At 37.6% G+C, this 20259-nt stretch overlaps 1 long non-coding RNA gene across 1 annotated transcript in view; it reads right to left on the bottom strand.

The window, feature by feature from the left end:
* The window catches only part of LOC147755204 (uncharacterized), a 49677-nt gene that overhangs the window by 14880 nt on the left and 14538 nt on the right, over window positions 1–20259 (bottom strand). Inside the window, exon 3 of the long non-coding RNA XR_015328721.1 lies at window positions 8296–8727. This is a non-coding gene — a long non-coding RNA (uncharacterized LOC147755204). The remainder of the gene's footprint in view (window positions 1–8295; window positions 8728–20259) is intronic.

Here is a 20259-nt window from a genome sequence, read left to right as displayed (position 1 = left end):
ATGAGAAAAAAAGAATAAGGGGAGAAAGGATTTACGCAAACCGACTGAGACTTTTGCTGCTTAGATTTTGTTTTGGTACTTTGTACCCAATTTTCTCCCTTCCCCTGCTTCCTTGTCTTCCAGAACATGCGAAAGGTCTTTCTGATCCTCAAGGTGAAGCTAGACAAATGAGCTGGTGGTTCCACAGAACCGCCATCTTTGTAAAGGGGGGATTAGGAAGCCATAGTGCGCAAACGTAGTGAGGGAGGAAGTAGACTTCCATGAACGTATATACAGCACGCAGAAACTACTGCAGCGTAAGCGAGTATGAAGGACAAGTAGACGCAGAGGAATTTGTTGTGGATACGTAAGGATTTACGACTACCGAGTTTAATCTATACTATTATTAGCGTGACTATTTAAAGAAATAACGACGTAAATAAAAAAAATGTCACTACTATCTTTGGAAGAAAAGAGATTCAAGGAGGATAAATAACATGTTTTATAGACAATTGACCACGCTAATAGTCAGGCTCATGGCGTTCTTAAGGAGATCCAAGTGTTTTTTGTACAATTTGCGTTAAGCCTTGGGTCTCATAGTCTGTTACATCAGCTGTATTCTTTACATATATTGAAAATTTAAAAACGACTTCAAGCGGTCGTGGAGTTGTGTGCGCATGCAACTTGCGTGATCTCACTTAAAAAATGGCCAAATCCGAGTCTTACAGGGATAAGCAAACAACTTTCCTTTTAGATATGCTGTGCCTTGATGGGTATTTTATAGCTGTCTACAAAGAAAGTAAAAGTGCACCCGGTTTTCGAGTTTGCTCGGCTTTAATGTAAGGTACACGTGCCAAGATACCATAATATAACAACATAGCATGTATTCTAAATAGTATGTTTTTATGCTTTGAGTAATTCGTGATTCATGTGCAGATTTTGACACATAAATTATAAAAATAAGATAGAAGGTTCAGTCAGTTATCGTGATCGAAAAAGGTATTGAAAAACTTTCTCTAAACCCTAAATTCCTATATATTTATACCTCGATTGTGTTTCAATCCGAACCACAAAGAATATCTTGGTTCACCGAAATTTTTCGTCATCGTACTTCATGTACGCATAAAAACCAAAAGGAGGTGCTTCGAAACTGATTTGAAGAATAATTTAGAAAATACGCTTTTTTTTCATTTGTTATTATAACAGATCATCGAATGACAAGCATTGTTGTTAACAAAACTTTTTTTTTATACTTCTCGACTAAATGAAGATGAATACTATTCGAGTGAATAAATAGTTATATATATATATATATATATATATATATATATATATATATATCAAGTAGTGAATTTAGATATATGTAGAATAGGGTATATGAAGTCTTTATAAGACTGTATCTTAACAGAAACAGACAATTCAACGACCGTTTTTTGGATTTGCTAAGTCTCGCTTCTGTTCAATGTAACCACCGTTTACTGTGATTACAGCTTCGATTCAAGGCCTAAATGGCTCAACAATGAGCACGCGACGTTGTCTGACAGCATTGGTTTATCCGCTACATTTCGTAATAAAATAAAGCCAATTTTTTCTAGATAATAAATATCTAAAAGTTATCAGAGTGGATGCAGTTGACTCGTGTTCGGAATACGAAAGAAAGTCAATTATCGTTGACTGTTTTGAAGCTGGGCACGTTTACTGAAATGAAAAGCTTCTTTTTTTTTACTTAAAGTCAACAATTTACGTTATTGCCAATTTTCATATAGCTTACGCAAAATCCGAGGAAGATTTATGAAGCGAAATGAGAGTTCTTGACCAGGGATAAACTTCATAGGGCTCGAGAATTCACGAAAATATCGCAAAGAGCGATTTTAATTGGTTCTGGATTTTTGATGCGGATCTCAGTTGTGCTTTAAACCCCTCGAACTTTTTACCCGTTTTGAATCCTTTACTTGGAACTTTTGGCTTGCTACTAATCCCGAACTTAGTTCCGCTGGTTTTTTTTTTGTTCTATGGAATGTATTTGAGTGAGCCTCTAGCGAGTCTATTTTTACCAATATCGCTTGAGCAACGCTCGCTATTAAAAAGTCACTTGCGGATAAAAAATGAAGGCTTCGAAAATGCCTAGGTTTCAGTAGTTGAAAGCTCAAATTAGAGCTGTTGCCCATATGTCAAGTACACATGACCAACAGGGAAGGCACTTTTAGCACTAGCAAAATTTTTCGTCGAAATATCTCTTTTTATTTAGATGAAACCCTAGAAATAGCACAAACTCTCACATTTTGGCTTTATATATGTATGTACAAATAGACCTTCCTAAACGGCCGAAAGCCACGCATTACCGTGACGCATTGACATGCAGATCCTGGAGCGCGCTTAAGAACTCTTGAAGTTTTTACCTCATTAAATGAATACTTAAGACTATGCGAAATAACTCGTTGAGGTTGTTCAGTAATTTGTCTGACCACCTACCCTTAGAAAACGCACGCTTTTTTTTAGTCATCTCTAACTCTTCTTCCGAAAAGACCAGAACGCTTTTGTACTGCTAGCACAGATGTAGCCTCAGGTCAATTTTCCAAAAAACCTGTGCCACTTAACTAAAAAATACTTGGAAGCATTGGAGAACCGGCTAATATCAGAAAAGCAGCTATGCAAATAGGCTAACACGCCGTGGTTCCGCTGCATACCCGAAGGCCATTTCAAAGCTAAATTCACATTTCCGTTACTTATAGCAGAAGTATGCATCAACCGATTCTGAATTCTAGGAAACAAGACTCATATCAACTAAATTGTCTGTTGCAAATGTCTATACGCCACTCTAGCAAAAATGCCTATGAGTACCGATAGATATAGTACTCAAATTGAGAGATCTATGGAAATTAACCAATTTAGCTGGCATGAGGGTCCTTTTTATCTAAATTAGGCCAATTAAATTGACTAGGGTTTAAAACTGAATTTGAGGGTGAATCTCTCGAACTCAGGTAAATAGAATGAACCATTGTTTGGCTACCGAATGTTTTCAGTCAAATTTTCTTTTATTTGAATTTCAGATGGCTTTTTTGTATTCACCCAGGCCCTTTATTGATTATTCCTTGTAGATATTACTGTAATTGTCAACTTTAGGTGAGTACAAGGCTAGGAAATGCAGCTTAGTGACACAATTAGTCATTCTTGGTGTTCGCTGGCTTAGATTAATGGAACATAGTCCCGTATCTAAATCAGGACTCCCCGAACTATAATATAATAACTTATCAAATTAAACGTCGATATTAATTAGCTATTGCTACATAAATTTAGTATTAGAGAGCGAAAAATCAGTTGCTGCTTTTACTAATGCCACCGAGCAACTTCTTATGGTCCGTTATACGCCTTGAGAATCTGATTCGGTACATGAATTGTCCTTACGGACAGTCCTTGACAAACGAATTATGTTTAATTCGGTCTTTTTTTTTTTTTTAGAAAAAGAAAAAGCCTTTTCCCGTCCTTGTAGTAGTAGTAGTAGTAGTAGATACGATCTAGTTGTTCGATTTTGCGCAAAATATTCTGATATTAAATATCGGTTGATTGTTTCCTAAATCGACTTTGATAAATCTGTGATTTACATTTAAAAAATAAAGTTGCGTCACAACTTTTTACTATGATTCGAATCAAGGCTCCGCAAGAACTCGGGTTATCCGTTTGCTCGATTTAATAGATGTTTCAAGGCATAAATCAGTTGTTGCTTCGTCTTTGTCTGGCATTTACATACGTTTCATTTGTTGTTTTCTCTAGAAGGCAAAATTATTTAATTTCAATTTATTTTCAGACGGCCATGCCTTTTGTAATGTATTATAAATATACTATTGTAACAGCTTCCAGTTCATGGACGGCACATGTTTTTCAAACCATTGGCCCATGGTTATAGGACCCAGAAAAAAACTGCGAGATCTAACAATTTCATCTTCGTTTGTTCTTTTGGATTGTAAGTTAAATTAAGCACCAACTTCTCACCATTCGTAAAAGAGCTCTTGGTGAACAGCATACGATCACTGTTAGGGGAGCGTTAGAGGCGAACTGGATAAAATCTAGCAGAGCACATTAATGCCGCCCACATAAAAAGCTAGAATTTTCTTCCGACCAGCAAAACGATGCCTCAAAAGAAAAGGTCTGATATATTGTCAATCGCGTTTTTCAGCTTCTAAGGCTAAACTGCTCGATTTAAATTCCAAATTCATTTAGATATGTGCTAAAATGGGTGATTTTATTCTTTTGGCCGTATTTCTATAGATTATTGTGTTTACAGTATTATTTAGGAAAAAGTAGAGCAAATTTGCCCTCAAGTCGGCCAGCCTTGCATTGCTTTTTAAGTGGTGAAGGTGCATGTTGGAATTTACTATTATATGTAGTTACTTTATCGACTCTTGGAGATACACTTTAGTTATACGGAGAAATTTCAGTAATTATAATATTATGCACAACATCAACTGAGTCGGGCAGAAAATACAGATATGCGCAGCGGTGCTGTTTAACTGAAATGTCTCTATTTTTGTAAGAGGAGCTTTGGTTGCCAAAAATCCTTATTTTAAATAAATGCCCAGGGTTAGCCGGCTAAGTTACATTAGTTACAACACCGTTACACCTTGTCTTCATAAGCTACATATGGTCCGATTCCGACTAAATCTTTCGTGCTGCTTTATGTATTTGCAAAGCCTGTTAAATAAAATGACGAATGCTATTTCGTATAACGCCAAAACAACCAATTTTAATTCCCACACTAACATACATGGTACATTGTATTGATTGATCAATAAACGTTTTTAGCCAAGACGACTCGGCCAAAAATATAATGTATGACTATCAACATTCTCCTAGTTACCAAAATTAATCTACAGATTAACTTTGCACTTAACATTACATGCGGGCAAATAAATAATTTTTTGCCTACGTAGGCTTTTGACTAAAAGGCTAAAGGCGCAGACTTTCGGTCTAGAGTACTTTGATTAAATTTTTAGACATACGGCGATTTACGATCCCACAACGGACTAAACGGGTAACTCAGGTCTATTAACCATGGTAATTTAATGACAGAAAAACGTAACATACGAAATACTCAGTTTTTATTTGAAAATATTCAGAATTTTGTCCAGATTAGACGAATATCGTTCTCAACGGCGTCGCTTCCTAGAGGCATTAAATCAATCGAGTGAATTTTCGACAGTTCATCTATGTTATTCGAGCTATTATTAAATTCGATAATTTATTTGAAAGTTTTGACGGGTTGCTTCTTCTCTCCTTTTTATTTAAATAAAAAACTGATTATCTTCGAAAGCAAAGAGACCTAATCGACGGTATCAGTTGTCATTAGGACAAGAATAAAATTTAATTAACTTGTTATCCTTATTTCCCCATTATTCTCTTCTACAGGGCCGTATATAACTATATTTTATATATTTGTAGCCATGTTATCTTAGATTTTATGTATAATTAATTATGTGCACATTTGATATAAAGTATAAGAATGCGTGTTCTCTAGTGTACCTTGAACGACAGGGGCTGGCCGAGAAAAGCTTTATTTTCTCAAAGAATATGTGATTCCTGTCGAATCTAAGACATTAGATTTGGATCGCAAGGTGGCGTAGTGTCTTGACGAACTAACAGTTCTCATCATTGAGAGATATTAAAAAAAAAAGTGGCACTCCTTGGAAGAATGGCGTCGCTAGGTAGCTGACACGACCTCCTTACATTTCTCTTTTTTGCCTTTTGAATGAAAAGAAAATAATTAAATGCTTCTGGCAACCTGGTACGATCATGGAGAAAAAAAAAAAACTACAGAGCTAAAAGAAATCAACATAAAGTGAGAATCATTACGCCACGAGGATTTTCGAAGTGCAGCGTCGCCGGTGTCGGGATAGCGAATCTGCATAATTCAATTTACGCCGTTGGAGGAGATGGTCTCTATTCTAAAAGAAAGTGCGAGAGGGGCATCTTTCGAGGGCATCCTGGGAGGATGTTAAACACGAAGTAGAAATAGAGGAGATGAGGTTACGCTTAATGCGAGAATACGAAGTTCCGGAGTCCCTACGCACTAACACATAGACAGATACAGGTACCATCGCACTGCTGCTCCAGTGACTCCTATTGTCAGTGGCCGCGTAATACAACCACTGCCTTTATGGCTTTGAAGGCCTTATTATAAGCACAAACTTTCAATGATGTCGAAATAACGGAAAAGAATGGTTAAGCAACCTTTAGTTGCGAATAGGAAAGCAGTGATAACTATTGTAGGTTAACATTATTGTCTACCAAAACATTAATGTTTCTATGCTAGAAAACACGCTCATTTTAGATAATCTATTCGCTAAAATACAAGCAAACTACATATAGACTACTATATGGACACTATATGTTATTTTAGTTAGCGAATCTAGACGTTAGTACATTTAGATTATGACTAGATGCATCATCAGAGCAAAGCGACAGTCTCGACGAAACAAGGAAGGTTTATTTAAGAAGCAGAATATGACTAAGTATCGTTTTGGAATAGACATCTGAAACTAAAAAGTCGTGACATTTTTGAAAGATCTTTAGAAAGGCTTATATAGATATTCCTTCATGGAAAGTTTTTTCCGCTTCAAGTGTAGAAAGTGAAAAGAAACCGACTTACTGTGCTCTCTAGCTGATTATTTTAACCCAACGATAATTTTTTTGAGTTCCACTTTAATCAAGTAATGCACTACTCTAGCACACGTCTCAGCTAATACCAGCTAAGTTGCTGTTTTCTCTTATACTTGCAGTCGAATGTGCAATTTAGCGTACCCTCAGTTATTCCCCAAATGTGTAAAAAATAGGCTTTATGGACGTTATTTGATGGTCATTTTTTAGAATATGTAAGTACCGACAAGACGACCCTTCGGTTGTCTGCCAAACGAAGCCTATGGATAGAGGGAGCAGTTTTGCGGTTATACACATATTTCCTCATTTTTGTTGGGCAGTGAAAGCAAACGTTCTCTGTTATTCTGTTATTTTTGTATTGTTCTTTCATCAGGAAAGGATACTTTAAAGCTTTCGTTTTTGCCCAGGACGAACAACTATGCAGAGTCGAAGGGGAACACGAAATGGAACAAACAAAACAAGCAAAGAATTTAAGATGAATATTAGTGGGGCTATGACCGGCAATACGGCAGCGGGTAGAAAAAAACTCGTTCACACAGGAGCCCAGGGCTCTGTTTTACGGTTCGGGCCAACCCCCACGCAAATAATCAACTATAGCTTATTAACGAGTAGTTGGTGGCTCGAATGTGGCTCGTAGAAGCTGCTTTAGATGGCAGGGACAGGGAAGACTATCGCTGGATAGTTGTGCAGTGAGAGAGTGCTGTTTTGTTTCATTTCGCGTAGCCTTTTGTCCATCTAGAAGGCTGTTGGTCTTTTTTACAGGCAAGGATGGGTGGCCAAACTCCTAACTAATTCCTCTCCGTAGAACTAGATACTTATTTATTTATTTGTTGGTGCTGTTTTTATGGGGCATCCGGTATTGTATGTGTCATGTTTGATTTCTTCATCTAGATACCTGCTATATCACCCTAGTGGTTTTTTACAAAGACTCAATTTAGGTCCAAAGCTATTTGAAAACGAGAAGCAACACGCCGAAATAGTCATCTATGCAAAGGAGCGAGCCAGCTACTTTTTCGGAGTTAAGCTGTTATCATCAAAATAGCGTCCAGTTCCCTTTCAGCCGAATTTACTGCTTCGTCACTTGAAATACACTGACATGCAAGCGTTTTTTAACGACAGGTTTGTTTTTTGGATATGGCAAAAACCAAAGTAGCAGGCTTAATAAAGCGGAAACTCCATTCAATATGCGCCTGGCTTATTACAACAAGAACTAAACGGAAGTAAATTACATCTTATTGAGATTGAGTGGGTTTAACGTGCCTTTCAGGGAACATGAAGGTATAACATGCTAAAGTTGGGATGCAAGTTATTTAAATTATAACATGAATATTGCATGTACGTTTGGTGTATATAAATATTTTCATTGTACCTAAATCGTAAAATATCGTGACAATTTGATTTTTGAGAACAAAAGCTCCCGCGTTCGACATCACGTCTGTAGGTGGCAAGCTGTTGGACACATTTGAATAGTTTCATGCCGCTGTTTCAGTGCTCACGCTGACGCCTGCCGATGGCTTCTGTTTGACCTTTGCTATTTAGGCCTATTCTTTCGTTAACCAGATCCATTATTTTCAATCGGCGCGAGCAACGCAACGCTTATTATTAGATTCTAGTTAGATTATTTCTTTGTTTCACCACTTGCAACTATTTATAAGGCGATCTTACCTTGAACTCTCCTTTTCCATATTCCTCCTTTTGCGAGGTTCGCTTTTTAAATACACCTTATATAAAACGTCGAGAATGATCAATGCTTTTAAATAGGCTCAACCGTCCAAGTCAAGCGGAGTGATTCAGCAAAAGTGTACATGCCAATTGCTCTCCAAGAATACGTCGACCTTTCGGAAAACTTACTTGTTGGTTAGCTATTTAAAACATAGCCTATTATCGTTGGCAGATCATAGTATATTAAGGTATCGGGGAAATATACGGACCGTGTCCCCAGGGGACAGAGTAGCTAATAATTGCATAGCCGTTTAATGAGTTCTTGTACAGGTCAGCATGTTAAAATAAGGATAAAGACGGAGGTCTTCAGCAATCCATCTTCGCTTCCAACTAGTTCTTCATTTCGGGACGTTAAAACACTGTAAAACATTCCATCTGAAAATGCAGCGAACAGTGAACGTTAATCCATTTTTGGATTCACATGGTTCGGTGATTTTTTCAGGGAATTTAAAAATTATAGATAAGTATTATCTTTTTTTTTGTATCTGATTTCGAACTTGCTTTGTCTCTATAGTCTCCGGCGGTACGATTGCACGTTGCGGGACACAATAGTACCAATCACAATAAATTTACATATAATACCTAATTTTCAAATTAGATTTTTATCATTTTTCTCAATACTATTTTTTAATTTACTGTTCTTCATTAGGCAACTTATAGATCTATAAGGTTGTGAAAAAAACTCATTTGTAAAAGCAAAGCCATGTTCTAAAGATGAGTTCGTTAAAATCGATTTTGAGTATGCATACTTTCTGCATATATAGTAGCAACAATATAAAGCACATAAACTACGCGTTTGCAGGGTGTTTACCCTACGTACACGTTACGCTTCGGGTCGATGATTAAATTCAGTTTCCAGAAATGACACATCACTTGATCTATTTCTTAGCTTTTTCGTAATTAAGATCCACCCGCAGCTCCCATAAAGATCGTTATCAAATAAGTGTATTTTCTAACAGCGTTTTACAATATAACGAACAAAGACTTAAATAGAATCAAGGATACAGTTGTATGCCCTACGAACAAGTCATAAGCTAAGTGCAAGCCGCGCTTCAATGGCGCCGCAAAGCCTCAATTATAAAGTCTGCATTGATTTTTTTTGATTGATTTCGGCACGCTAAATTGCTACCAGCATAGGACATTTCGTGTTGACACAGAGTGTTTGTTAGTTAACTTATCTGTCGGGAACCGCAGAACTACAGTGCCACTAGAGTCGTTTATAAAAACAAGACGGCTATTGATTTACCTCTATATAAAAAAACTAGTCTCAAGAAAGACTAAACAGAAAGTTGTGGACTTTGTCTGGTAAGTGGTGTTAATGCAAATGCGATAGATAGATAGACAGACTGATATAGCATGTCTCGAATAAGATATATCGCCGCAAGGATAAAAGATTAGATAGTATAAACAACATATACAACAATACAAATACTAATAGTTTTTGTCAATTATCTGTGCATATATCATAATAATTCGTGATATATTAGGTTGTCGAAGCGGCCTAAGAGATAATATGAATAAAATATATGCAAATATATATTACGATAAAGGCACTTATGCTGCGTAGGCCTATAAAGATTGTGCTGTTTATAGTTGAAAAACATTATTGCCTTGTTGATGATGACTCTGTCGCTTTGATCGACAAGTTATAGAAAAATTCATTGAGATCACTACAAAAAGCTGAGCAATATCCTACGGCCTAACAGCAAATAGTTCTCAGCCATTTGGGGAAATCTGGCTATAAAAAAAAGCTCGATGTTCGGGTGCCATATGAATTGACGCAAAAGCATTTGCTGATGCGAAACTTTAGAAGCGTAAGGAAACCGAGTCTTTTTTCAAGCGGTTGATTGCAGGCAACGAAATCTCACAGTAATAATGTGCGAATGAAAACAAAAAAAAGAGGGAAGAAAAAAGTGCTCCGCAATCTGTGACAAAGCCTAGAGTGAAACCAAAAATGGTAATGCTATGTGTTTAGTGGGTCTGGAAAGGGGTCATGCTTTATAAGTTTTTACTGCTTGGTAAAACGGTTGATTCAGATTTCTATTGTCAACAACTAACAAGGTTGCAGCAGGCCATTGAAAAAAAATACTACTGAAAACAAAAAGCCTTTCACCACAACAATGGTGGACGATGCACTTTTTTAGTCAGCAAGCAACAACTGATACAATTTGGATAAAACATTTTAATGCGTCTTTCGTACAACCCAGATCCCGCATTGTCAGATTATCATCTGTTTTTTTTAAGGGCAGTTTTAAGGGGCAGATGTAAAAATTACTTGTCGCAATTTTCGCTCAAAGCCACAGAAGTTCTCTAGTGATGAGATTATGGTATTACCGGAACAATGGCAAAAAGTCATCGATCAAAATGTTGCGTATTTAGTCTGGCGATACCATTTCACAATATAAAAAAAATTGCTCCAATTTTAACCAAAACGATCAAACTTTTTCGATATAATATATTTATCTATATAGAATCTACAATAGGAAATAATAATATAAGCGTTTGTTGTAGAAATTACTTATGAGACATCAACAAGGCTATTTTTTAAATGACCCACTATCAAATACATGGTGAGCAGTTACATTCGAAAAACTGAGAAGTGAGGCACAGTCACCTCTTATGATCTTGGTAGATATCGGTAACTTAGTATGTGATCACGCAGCCTTGACCAAATATAATTATACTAAATACATTCTACACTTTGACCAGTTACCATGCAAGCAATTAAATGCACAGAATTACTTTTGCTGAGCATGAGGATTCAACATGGCTGTTCGGTCCGTGGTCCCCAACGAATCTGGAGGTAACGCTGGTCAAGAAGGGTCTTACGGTCATTGAACTAGAGGATAGTCTTTTTCACATGAAAAAAATACGTTGGAACTTGGTAAACATTGTTACTGGATGAATAGAATGGTGCTTTCTACATTAGGATTTCCGTCGCAACTTCAAGTGATCCATGAATCGCAACTGGGCGGAAAATATTTATTTACTAAATAATTTACTGAATCCTTTTTAACCCGAATAAGTTAACCTTTTTTGTTAAATATATTCCTTAAATTAAATGTCGTTAATACTTAATTGATAACCGAAATGATCAATAGGACGATTGTAGTTCAAAGGGTTTTAATAACATTGTATGCGCTCGATGCGCTGAAAAATTCAACACTTGAGTCATTCTTTATAATAGGTATTTTTTGTTTCTTTCCGTTACTATATATACATAAATAGTGGATTCCATTGACACAACAAAGCAAAATTAACATCGCGTTACACAGTTTACAAGCGTCATTTTCGCAGATGACCTTCGTACGCACAATGGTGACAAGAGAGGCATACCACAGTAGACAAAAAGTGTCATTTCCATAAAGAACTCTAAGAGCTTAGCAATATCAGAGCTCGCTGAAATTCATGAACTTATACTGTGTAAATGAAGGATCACAGAAAGCGCGAGAACGCTACAGTCTTCACAAGCAATTTTGTGCAATAAATTCAGATATACTTCAAGATCGTTAACGTCCACGTGGGTGTTCACCTTCAGTGGATACACTCTATTTGGCGGAATATGTAACTGATAGATTCCAATAGACTTCAACAATGCTTAGACACGACTCATATCATGTCAATTAAAGAAGCAGTTTATCTAGAAAAGTTATTGTGAAGAACAGAAAGGAGGTCAACTTTCACATGGACCCTTTCTGTGGAGCACGTCCAAAGTATGATGGTGCATTTGAAAGTTAAAAAAAAATCCGAAGACAGAGACGTGAAGATTTGCCGGATAAAATCAAGCCGCCCAAACACAATTTCATATCACGTAGTTAATATTTATATTACTTATATTATAATTGAGCCGGAGGCATGTTTAGTAAATAGAGGGACGAAAATGTTATACAAGAATGTAGTCGACACTCAATTACTAGCACAAAAAAAGGTGATTTATTTCAACACCACCTCGTCCCGTTATAGCGGTGGAGACAGAATTGCCTAGGATGATTGTCACATGCCGTAAGGATTGGCCCTTACTATTAGCCATGCTGCATCCACGCAGCGTTTACATGTTCTCCGTGCAGCCCGATGTGGTAGGGCTTTCCCTCCCGACTGGCTACCTGCTTAGCGCATGCGCCCCATAAATGCAGTCCTGTTGCCTTTTTCGCATACTCATACAGACGCCCATCATTGAAGTACATTTCAGGCGTTTTCCTGGAACACTTCTAGTCCAGATCTGGCAACGTTCTATAATATATGGCTACTTGTTTTTTTATATGGCGCACGTGCGGTTTCCCTTTTGCTTGTTCGTCAAACTTCTTTTCGCTCACACTAGTTCTTCGCGACCAAGCCCTCTCTTTTCTTAAGGCACAACGCAAAGGTTTCAACTGGTAGATAGTCTATTACCAGCCTCCAATTGACAGGGTAGTTCTGTATAATTTAGTGGCTGCGACGCGGCGCTTGTCCTACCTGACCTATAGAAGCGATTGTACCGCAAGATTTGGAAACCGGCTAATTGTCCGAGGATCAAGTCATGAACGAGGAAGCTACTGGTTGGATGGTCGTCATGGGCGTCAAGGCAGCTTAAAGCCAAATAGTCGTAGGGGGCTGGCCATTCTCGCGGCAACTGTTAGGATTGATAAAGGCGTTAGGTAATGGTCCAGGTAATCCCCGATGTTGAAGCCAGGAGCCAAAGTGGGGTCCCAAAGCGAATGACTAATGTCAGTTTAAAGAGCCTTGACCACCAAGGAAGACCTGGCGTGCGCTGTCGTATACCGTACGAAGTCACCAGATCAAGACCGTGAAGGTTCCAGGAAAGGAAAGGAAAGCGCCGATCATATAATACGCTGATAGGCGAAAGTACAAGGGCGCTCAGACAACTGAAGGACCGTGGCAACGACGCAGCATAACTAGCAGTGATGGCTGATTGTTACGGTTAAGAATATAAACAATAAACGGCTGCTAGTTTGGACGCGATTAAAGTATAAAAGCCCTAGCTGTTAGCCGATGTATTGTCAGTCTCCAATTAACGGTTTAGGCATTCAAAAATATAATACACGTGGACAAATTATATACGAATCTGATTTAATCATCTAACACTGGATATACTGACAAAGTTAAATACCGCGGATATAGTAAACATTTAACCCTTCTCGGACTTAAAATCAACACAATAATTTTTTTTTCTATCTGTAAAAGGAGGAAGTAGAAAGAGGCTCGTGGACAGAATTCATTAATACCTAATAGCATTTAGCCAGAGTTGTGCCAACGTAACAATATCAGCAGAGCACGTGATCGAAAATGATGATCCAACAGATTCCAATTCGACCAAAGTTTTTCGTTGAAAGTCTCACGCTGCTACCGCTGTGTGGCTATATTATATTTTACTTCGGTTTCTAATTAAATTGATAATAAATTTTCTGAGAGCTGCATATCTGCGTATTTTCATATATTCGTATACATGGAAGTTTATTTAAGGAAAGAAAAACAAAGCATAACACACAATGGCGAAACAGACTCTCCCTTAGGTTGCACTCGATGTTTGCGTCGGTGTAGCCAAGGGCTTGACCATTCTCAGTACGCTGACTCGTACGTGGAATTATTAAGTACGCGTGTTCCTGACGAACATAGCTGTTCCATATAAATACCAAATGGAAAGGAAAAGCTACCAAGCGAAGCCAGAGAGGAGAAACCACAAAATCTGAGAAGTCCGAGTGCTAACGCCAAACCCCAAAGAGGCCATCACCAACAGGCGACACGGATGCTTTGATATAACTCGACGAATATTCAGAGAGCACAAGTAGTTCCTCGTTGCTGACGTCATCTGTAGACCTAGGTTATATGCAAGTATCCAATGCTGTAGATTGTGACTTGGAATGTAGTCATATACACAGAAGTGGAGTAAATGGCTAAGCCACAGCTGAGCATACGTTGCTGGAGCAAAGGCTGCGTAGGGGTGAAGAATACAGGCATAGGGAAAACAAAGGCGCATGGAACAAGCACACAGGTCCTATGGTCAAGGGAGGGTTGAATACCGATCGCTGATCGATGGCTTCGTCTGTCTGTCGGTCCTCGTTCTAAGCGGTGATGCGTCAACCAACCAATCTGCGGCGGCATTCGCATTGTCTGGGCGTAGCCAGTCGAATGTGGGCGCCAGGTAACGTTGTGACTATTGTCTAAACTTATGGAGTTGCACACTTAACGGCAATAGAAGATGCGCTATAGGTAAAAGACTCCTGAAGTAGTCCAGTGAAGAAGCATAGATGTACGAGTACATACAGATGCGCTATGAAAAGCATAGCCGATGTCGTGATGTATCTTCGAGTCTAGAGCCAACTTTATAAAATAGTTTACAGGTAGTAATGCAACTGCATCAGTTTTTTTTTTTTTGTATTTATTATTAGTTATGTTTGCAAGTTTCCCGCGGGCGGGATCATCGGTTGGATTGTGGAAAAAAAGTAGTCCCTTTTTTAGGACAAAGTGGAAGCAAGTATTTTTATATTTTAAACTTTTTCTAAAGTGAGCATGCGCCATTTTGATCGGTAACTTTCTATGGTTTCTCGGCGAGAAATTGTAATTTCTACATTCTGTTATTCAAGCTAAGTTAACACTGTAAGGTAATCTACAAAGACTGAAGTAGATAATAGTCTCATCGCACAAGATTCGGGCTATATGTCGAATACGCTAAAATTTCTCATTCAACTTTTCTCAACGTTTGCCGGATGGCTAGAGATATATGTGATCTGGCATTGTCATAGAGCAGAAGGCGACGCTCCTTTCCGCTAGTTCTCACAGTGTTTCAATCTCACACAAAGTTTTGACAATGGCTCGTTCTAACATCGTTAGTTCTTGACAATAGAGGTTTATTAGACGAGAGCGACTCACAATCATATGAAACACATAGCATTAGCTTCTTTGACACCAGTCTGGGCCTTGCTACAGATTATCATGTATATTTTTTATATTTATTTTTTATTTGTACATCATTTTCATATCTGATCCGCTTTTGATCGTCCATGATAAACCGTTTTAGAGATGGTTCGTTTTCGTTGTTTTTATGAATTTTACAGATGAAGATACGATCGACTAAATTCTTTTGTAGTATCCGCGGATATTGAGTAGTCAGATTTCTTCAAATGGCTCAAAACCGCTTGTTGATCGATGGTCAGCTTTTTGACGATACCATAGCGGCTCACAACTTTCACAATCGTGATTTCAATCGTAATCGTTCAACTTTTTCGAGAAGCGCCCTACTTAGAAATATCGAAATTTCTAGAATAAAATCAACACAACCATCTTTAGGCCATTTCTTTCGATGGCGCATATTTAGTAGCTAATTTCTGCAGTAATTTTATTTATCTTCAAGGTGACTGTCCTTGGTACTTCCATTAAGAGTTTGGCTAGTGTTTCATAAAAGTCGAGGTTTAAGGTTTCTAGCATTTCCCTTATATTTTCTTTAACTATCCCAACCATTCTTCCGGTAGCGTTTGCGTTAAATAGATGGTATAGCGCAATGGAGTTTCAAAAAAGCCCTCTGCCTAGTGTAAAAAGATTTTGCCTGGCGACTGGCTAACCGTGATCTGTGGTCACATCCGCACCATGATGAAACGAGCAACGTTTATATATTTTTAATAATTTTCTGATACATACTTCAGCATCGGCTGATCTCATAAGAGGAACATCGACACATTTACTTGTGGCCTCGGGTCTAACCAGTAAGAATACTTATTACTAAGATCCCACCTGATCTGTGGAAATTCTACTCCACAGTATTAGCGCTTCCTTAAAAAGAGGAACTAGGATTTCGGTGAATTGGCTATGTGCTTTACATATGCAATGCAGTTCTCTCCAGCGGGATTCAGATCTATGTTTAATGTCAACCACCTGATGGTAAGCTGGCATAGACGCTTGCAGTCTAGCGTTCCGAACCTTATGATATCTGATATCGCATTGAAATACTTTTTCAGTCTCGTAGAAGCTACGACTCCTAGAGCAAACATGCTTTTGCCAGAAGCAGCAGTATTTAAGAGGGTAAACGATTTCCGTAATCTTCATACAGAACGAATCAATTATAAATACCATATTGTACCATGTCATGCTCTACAACGAAAGAGCATCTTGTGAGTGTTCAAGATTATCTGGTACTAAAGTAAACCTATGATCACATAAATAAATAAGCTTATAGAATCCATCTTGAAATGCTGCAGCCTTTCTGCTGTCGAACCGAGAGTACCGTGATTGCACGGAAGATACGCAGCAATACGACAGTTTGTCAAGTATCAATCAATATCGTTGTCCGATAAGGCCTGATGCTGCATAGATCATTTGTAAAACGTGTTTGCTCTCTAGCCACTCGTATAATAATCCAACCTAGCCTCTTTGTGAACAGGAGATATGCCTCGGAGCATTTCGTAATACCCTATGGGAGATCTTCCAGGCCCTTTTTATTATTAACTGCAGGCATGTACCTTTTTCATATATAATACAATTAGATAAATTTGCGAGGACAGTATTAATTGTTTTCTGTCAATTAAACGCCGATTCCATAGCCACGGAGAAACTTACGTGGCCCTATGTGAGGGTTAATGATGGAAAGCGTTTCCTACTTCTTGCACTTGTTAATGTAACTAGGCTGAGCGAAGATAACTTTAATTTGAACTCGGCTTTTGCTCCCTTTGCGTAGTCCAGTGTTGGACACGCAGGGCAGCAACTGATCATAACAGTGGTATTGACAGGTTTCAACTTGGGAGCTTAGCTATATCCCACAATCGGTATCTGAGTGTATGAAAATTGGCTGGAATGGCTCCTTCTAATATACACATACTCAACAGTGTCACAATTATTGCCGTTAAAATATTGCGTTACGTCGGTGGCACTTCATTTCCCACGTAATAACCTTGATTCTATCTGCACAAAAAAAATTTCACAAAAAAGAAATACTGCAATACAGTATTTCGAACCCCGTAGTCAAGCGCCCAATATATTACGCAATGACTTATGCAGTCCTCGAATCGCTAGACTGTGGTCTACACGTCTAACCGAAGATGTTTATAAGACTATAATTTTACGTCCCGCAATTGCCTCCCGCCATTACGGTGGAATTCGCTTGAAAGCAGAGTTACTACACTATGCAACGACATTTTCAACCTCGTATACCTGAGTAACGGTATCATCAGGCAACTATTATAAGTTTTAAGGTTGAAAACATCTTAAAAGTGACAAAATTACAATACTTTGAGGCTGGGACGCCGAAATATCCGCTATGCATTTCTAAATTAACAAGACCTATGGCTATTGTTTAAAAATAATAATCTGACGAGAGCTCCTATAAGGCTAAAGTAAAAGTAAACGTTAAATATAGCATCTTTGGTGTAACGTATAGCCGACTTAGGAAAAGTTGTGTTGCATAACGAAACAACAAGTTTTTAATTATACCAATAAAGATAATAATAGATAAATGATTTACATATTTGTTGCCATTTTTACTAATTTTGATAATTATCAGTTGTAGGAATTAGGCAGCCTTCTGATTTGTTTAATTTTCGACTTCATAATGCACCTCATGTGTCCAAGGAACCTCTGTTCACCCTATATGTTCGATCCTCAGTGCAATATATTTTTTTTTCACTTCCTACTATTACCCATTCAGAAAAATGTATACTTTTAATTAAGAAAGCCATTTTATTTTTCAGTTTGAAATCCTTGACTAGAATTTGGTTAATGAAAGTTTCAGATAAACTCGAAAATCACCTTCATTTCACTTCAAAAGATAACATTGCTAATACGCGTACGTACACGAATAATAGTTAATATTGATAGTAGTAGTTATTATATTATCACATCATTTTAATTCATAGATAATGAGAACGTGGCGTGTAGTTTGGAAATAGGCTATAAAGAAGGACAAGCTCTATCTGCGCTGCATTTCAACACGGCCCTCGTTCGATGGCGTCTAAACATGTGTTGTATGCCTCATGTCTTGATAAGGGCTGGGGTAGTAGAGGGACTAGGATTATTCTCAATCAAATTTATATAGGTCACGCGTTTGAATTTGAAGTTCCGAAAATCGAGCGTGCACACCTTACCGTAGCGTCCAGAGTAAAAAGTTCTACGACATTTCAATCCAAAGAAATGTAAGATGAGTTTCTCGTATAAAATCGCCAAATTGGAAACCACGTAAAAATTTGGGAATGACGAGGTTTTTTTGTAGTGGCTTACATAAAGTTTCAATATCAATGCATACAGAAATAGTACCAATAATATGTAACACTGTTCTAATTATCTCGTTTGTATAACGATCGCCAACTACGAGAACAGACATGTCATCACCAAAATGCATTTATTGAACAGTTCACGAGAGTGTGATACCGAGTACTCTTAAATCTACTAAATAAAAGCTCTTTAGATTCGCTCTCTGTCTCATCCTAAATTATACCTGACAACGTGAATATATATTTAGAGAAGAGAAAAGTATAACTTCCCGTGAATTCACCATTTAAACTTCCAAGCTAACTTTTAATGCAGGTGAACTATTTTTTCAACACTCAGTGTATTTGACGGCAGGGCGCTTGACGCAAGTGAGTGCACATCAAGTTAAACTGTAGACATGGACAAATATGATATAACATAAACGTGAATTTTACAGTTACGAAGTTGACGAAAGAGCTAAACATAATTCGTATGTCCTTTTTGTGCTGAATTTGCGTGCAGTATTTAGAGATCCAATCAGAATATGACAGATGGTGTTTTTTGCATTGAGTTCTCAACAAATGTTACCTTGTGTATCACATTTGCCCCTCAGCTCCCGTGCTATGTGTAGCCCTACCTTTACCATAGGTAACATATACGCTCGATGCACTTCCACCCAGGCATGCAACCCAAAGCACAGAACATCTGTCGCCAGTCTGCCAATTCAACTCACTTTGGGACAATAGAGTACTTAAGAGAAATCCATAAATATTGTGCATAATATATAATACATAACACATATGGTTACATAAGCAAATAGATCTGCTTGAATTTCGAGTAGATTCGCGAGAAAAAGCGACATTGCTACCCCTGGCGACGGTAGAACGAGGAGTCGTTTTACTTTCATATCTGTTTTGCCACGATACCACTTTGTCTGCGCGGAATTTATTATCGATTTAAATTTTTCACTGTTTTATCACAATAAGAGTAATAATAAGCGTCATCATAATTAATATTATCAATACTGTTATTGCATTTGCATGCATATATACTTTTCTTAACTCGTACCTTCCAAACATGTATATTAGTACCTTTTCGATATAATGTATATAACTTAGGGACATTTGCAACTAGAACACGCAATCTATGCTCTTAGGATCCTCATTGTATTTTTAAACAAATAAATTTTTTCTTTAACTTAAATTCTACGTCGTAGAAGCTTCTACTTACTTATATATATATATATATATATATATATATATATATATATATATATATCTTAAAAGGCCTAATATTTGGTTTTAAATTAACAAAACGGAATAACCATAATGGGAAAATGGAGGGCGGGTTATTTAAAACGTCCTTGGAGGATTATCGGGCAACGCCATAACAGAGTATGAGAATCAGTACTAAGATATTACCTGTGAAATATCATAGTGAGTATGGAATATTAGGCATAGCATGTCAAAAGCGAGCTGACTGAAATAAGTAATGGCAAAATGCAGCAAGATAACCGAATGTATAGAACAAGGTAGTGATTTACGTAAAACAGGGTTTCTAAAAAAGCTCTAGTCAGATGACCGTAACGAGACAGAAAAAAAACCTGCAACGTACTAACAAAATACTTTTTTTTTTATATTAGAACTATGGCTGTTTGTAACAGGACTATGAAGCGGCATAGTAACCAAACACACAAGTTTGTTATAGCCATGACCTCTAATGTTTCCCTTATAGTTC

The sequence above is a fragment of the Varroa destructor genome, unplaced genomic scaffold, assembly GCF_002443255.2.
Source record: "Varroa destructor unplaced genomic scaffold, Vdes_3.0 BEIS01000005.1, whole genome shotgun sequence".
In the NCBI taxonomy this organism is placed as follows: domain Eukaryota; kingdom Metazoa; phylum Arthropoda; class Arachnida; order Mesostigmata; family Varroidae; genus Varroa; species Varroa destructor.
The sequence above is the reverse complement of the archived record's forward strand: the minus strand, read 5'-3'. Positions and strand labels throughout refer to the sequence as shown.